We start from the raw sequence: 5,052 nt of genomic DNA, 5'->3' as shown, positions 1-5,052 counted from the left end.
TAAAGGCTTGAAGGTAAACAAGCGGCCATCTAGCTGAGAAGCAACAAAGCCCACATGGAAGAAGCACACCAGCCTGTGTGATCACAAGGTGTTAAAGGGATCAGTTATCTGGCATCAAAGAACAAAAAATCATATCACTGTGAATGAGGGGGAGTGCAGAGTGGGGACCCAAAGCCCATCTGTAGGCAACTGGACATCCCCTTACAGAAGGGCCTGCGGGAGGAGATGAGCCAGTCAGGGTGCAGTGTAGCAACGATGAAACATACAACTTTCCTCTAGTTCTTAAATGCTTCCACCCCCACTATCATGTTCCCAATTCTACCTTACAAATCCAGCTAGACCAGAGGTTGTACACTGGTACAGATAGGAACTGGAAACACAGGGAATCCAGGACGGATGATCCCTTCAGGGCAAGTGATGAGAGTGGGGATACCAGGAGGGTGGAGGGAAGGTGGGGTAGAAAGGGGAAACCGTTTACAAGAATCTACATATAACCTCCTCCCTGGGGGACGGATAACAGAAAAGTGGGTGAAGGGAGATGTCAGACAGTGTAATATATGACAAAATAATAATAATTTATAAATTCTCAAGGGTTCATGAGGGAGGAGGGAGCGGGGAAGGGGGGGAAATGAGGAGCTGATACTAAGGGCTCAAGTAGAAAGCAATTATTTTGAAAATGATGATGGCAACACATGTACAAATGTGCTTGACACAATGGATGGGTGGATGGATGGATCGTGATAAGAGTTGTACGAGCCCCCAATAAAATGATTGAAAAAAAAGAAAACAAAAAAAATGGGCAGAGAACTTGAACAGACACTTCACCAAAGAAAATATTCAAGTGGACAGTAAACATAACGATCGTGATCATTAAGCATCCAGGAGATGCAAATCTAAACAAGTTATCACATCGCACCAGCTTTAATTGCAAAGTTGAAAGCAAAACAAACAACGACATCAAATTCTGGCAAGGGTGCAGAGAACACTGGACGCTTCGTACACTGCTGTTGTGACTGCACACGGGACAACCCTTGTGGACAGCACTGCCTCAGAAAGTCGGGGAGAGAAACACCCATCATGACCCAGCAGTTCTGCTATTTGGTCTATATTCTAGAGAAATAGGAGTGGCCCTGCAGGAATAGTTAAACCTGTCTGGATGTCCATGTTCATCACAGCACTATTCACCATGGCCAAACGATGGAAACCGAAACGCCCATCGTGGAAGGATGACCGCATCATCTGGAGCCCACCCACCGTGGAATAATGCCAATGTTAGCATCTGACCAGGGGTTCGCAACCTCCCTGAGGCTGCTGCCGCCCTTCATGCAGGTCCTAATGTGGTGGTGACCCCCAACCAGAGCATTATCTTCGTTGCTACTTCATCACTGTCATCTTGCTACTGTGATGAATCAGGCGACCCCTGTGAAAGGGCCGTTTGACCCACAGGTTGAGAACCGCTGCATATGACAATGCATCTGTGAAACGCTTCGTAAAAAGGTTGAACTGGTAGGACATTAGGTTTATTTGAAAGTAGTCAGTTACAAAAGGACAAATATTGTATGAGATCACTATGATTAAAAAGTCAAGAATAGGTTTTCATACGGAAACATTCTTTGAGGGTTGCCAGCGTTGGATGCAATGGGAAAGAGAACATGTCACTGGTCAGAGAGGGTAGGGGAGTGTTAGTCTGGGTGGAGGGGGAGGCAACAGACAATAAGAACAAGGTCGGCCAAAAATGATGGAAGAAGGGCAAGACAGTGGGAAGTTTACAAGAGCAGAAACAAGAGGCCAATACTGTTGTGTATGCACAGTCAGTCCTGCAAAGGTGCTCTCCGTAGATGTTTGGGTAGCTTGTAGGCTTAACCAGTATGAGAGAGAGGGTGGCGAGAATGTATACGTGCATAGATATATGTTTAGAATTAACGGAGGATATTTGTATGTGTATTTACTGCCTTTGCTGCAAAGATATCCATGAATATGGTGGAGCATACAGCGAGCAAAGTTATGAAAACTTCTTAGACCTAACCAAACACCTTGAGGGAATGAGCACCTTGGGCCTCAGGGGCCACCAAGGTCAACTGGCATAACATTGTTCACAAAGACAAACTGTTATGCATCCTACTCTGGTGAGTAGCCACTGAGGTCTGCAAAGCTCGTGAGCAGCCACCTAAGTGCAACTCTTGGTCTCTCCCTGGCCAGAGGGAAGAAGAATGACAACAATCAAAAGATACGGAAACAATTAGTCCAGTGGAACAAGAGACCCGGCAAACATCTGTCTCCGGAGCCCGGAGACCAGAAGAAGTAGATGGTTCCTGGCTAGCACCACCAACTGCTCAAAAGCGGATCACATTAGAAGTCCCTGGATAGAGTGGCAGGAAGGTGGAACAACATCCAAAATCGTAAGAGACTAGGCTCACGAGTTGGATGGAGACTGGTGGGAACCCTCAAGACTCTGGCCATCGTCATACTTAAGGTCTAGAAATGAACTCACTCGTAGTAGAATAATCAACCATTTAAGAGGGGGGGGAAGGCAGCATCTACCCACGGACAAAGTACAGAGGGTTAGAGGGTTAGCAAAGGGGGAAAGATGGAGACAGGAAACACAGGGCAGAAGTAGGCACGGTGACACGGTACCTGCATGTGACTGTAATGGATGAATTCAACAAAATGCATAGTAAGTATTGAGAGTAAAACTAACTAACCTTAATGTCATAAGAAAGCGAAAGCAAACAGATAAAGTTAAAGCAAAATGTGTATGTCGGGAAACAATTGGTTCACATATTGATAGTTTCGCTTACTAGAGCTGGTTGTGTTTGAAACAATACTTGTCGACTTACCCTCCTCCGTGTGGTTGTTGGGTGCCATGCGGCAGTTGAATTCACAGGGACCCTATGCACAACCAGAAGGGACCACGGCCCAGCCTCGCGGCACCATCCTCACAGTGGTTCTGACGTTTGAGGCCATGGTGTCCGTCCATCTCTCCATCTCGTCCAAAGCCTTCCTCTCGTTTGCTGCCCCTCTACTGAGCGTAGTGTCCTTCTTTCTATACTCCTACCTAAAGAAGCCCAGCTAGGGCGTTGGTTACAACTGCTAGGTCAGCAGTTCGAGCCCCCCAGGATGAAGATGAAGCGTCCTGCTCTTCAGCAACCCCTACAGCCTGGGAAACCTCAAGGGCCAAGGGCCTTTGTGTCAGATTCCACTCCACCGCAGTGAGTGTGCATTTCCACTCTTATCTAGGAGAATCGCTAGGCTTTTATTTAATTAATTTATTTAAAAGATCATCTTGGGGGCTCTTACAACTTTTATAACAATCCATACATCAACTGTGTCAGGCATGTTTGTATATATGTTGCCATCATTCTTTTCTAGACATTTAGTTTCTATTGAGCCCTTGGTAACAGCTTCTCTTTTCTCCCTTCCCTGAAAGTGGGCTTTTAGAGAATGCAGCCAGTAAAGTATTTACAAAGAAAGGAGAAGAGTCAAGGGTTCAGAGGGTGTGAGGTCAGGGGAGGGAGGGAAAAATGAGGCCCTGATGCAGAGGGCTGAGTAGAAAGAAAATACTTTGAAAATGATGGCAATATATGAGTAAAGGTGATTGATACAATTGATGTATGGATTGTTACAAGAGCTGTTAAGAACCCCCAATACAATGATATTTAAAAAAACGGAAAGGGGCAGAGAAGATTGAACGGATGGAGCTGGATGGAGCGGGCATGACGGTGCAATGCACTTGCTGTACAAAAATAACAATTTAAGCCGGTGTTGGCACTTCCCCTACAGCACCGGATTCTTGCAATAACCTGGTAACGAGAGCATCAGACGTCATTTTAGTCCTTGTTTTATGGACAGAAACCTAAGGCTGCGATTTGAAGTGACTTCTCAAAGTCATATTAACAGCAAGAATTAGGTTTAGCGCTTTGGAGTCCAAGGTGAACTCTACAACCATTGACCTACCTTGTCCTCCTAGCTTACTGAAGTAAACAAAATAACCCTGAAGATAGGAAACCCGGGGATTGGAGGGGAAAAAGAGTCGTTTCAAGATAAGCAGTTCACTGCCATAGGCCCAGGGCGACAGAAATAAAACTCCAGGTGCTACCTTGTTTCCAGCTTTTCTGACGTATAGAATGTCAGTGAGTTTTGGTACACCATTCTTTAAAGACACGTTTTCCTGGGTACTCGTAGACAGTTTATTGTGGACTCCGCAGAGTAGCTGGAAACACAGGGAAAGACTTTGTAAACCTTTGCATTTAAATGCAGGCGTGGAACGGCCCCCATGAAGCCCGAGGACCGGTGCGAGGACCGGTGCGCACTGAGGTTCCCCTCAAGATGGTGTCTGGGGGGGAACTCCACGGCGCGGGAGCGGCGTGCAAGAAGCCCAGAGGAGAAGCCCCGTGCAAACACGCTAGGACCAGAAGCGGAGAGCGATCTCTCGCGGGTGAGTAGATCTGAACACCTGGTCTCGGGACAAGAGGAGCAGCCCACGTCGCAAGTGCCCCGTGCAAGCTTTCGGAAACGGCCGCTTCAACGAGGCCCGTTAGAGCGGAGGCTGGGCGTTCCCTAGCACGCATGCGTCGTAGGAGGCACCAGCGACTCCGTGGCGTGGCGTGGGCCACTCAACGTCCGGCGTACAGAAGACGCCGGAGGTGGAAGGGGCGTTCGACGCGCATGCGCTTTGAGGCCGAGGCGTTTCCTAGGGAGGGTGTGGAGCCTTCTTACGCATGCGCAAGGATTGTCCGGTAAGGCTGGGCTTCTATTGAAGGAGGGAAAAGGAGGGTGAAGGGATTGAGAAAAAAAAAACAAAAACCCGGATGCGCACGCGCGTTGCTGACTCGCTGGGAGCGTTTCGGGCTTGCGAGGGGCGGGGTCACGTATTCACGTCATTGGATGGGTAGGTGGGAGAGAGGGTGGAGAGGGGGTCTCTGCGCTTGCGCAGTGCGTGGGTGGAGGGCGGAGGAGACCGGTAGCACGCTTGCGCGGCTGTCATAGGGCTGCTTGGTTGGTCAGTGGGGAGTCGGCGCCTGCGTACTAAGACCCGTGTGCAGCAGCGGCGGC

The sequence above is a fragment of the Echinops telfairi genome, unplaced genomic scaffold (assembly GCF_000313985.2).
Source record: "Echinops telfairi isolate 266 unplaced genomic scaffold, ASM31398v2 ScPeMD7_2010;HRSCAF=2546, whole genome shotgun sequence".
NCBI classification, from domain to species: domain Eukaryota; kingdom Metazoa; phylum Chordata; class Mammalia; order Afrosoricida; family Tenrecidae; genus Echinops; species Echinops telfairi.
This window is presented reverse-complemented; position numbering follows the sequence as displayed.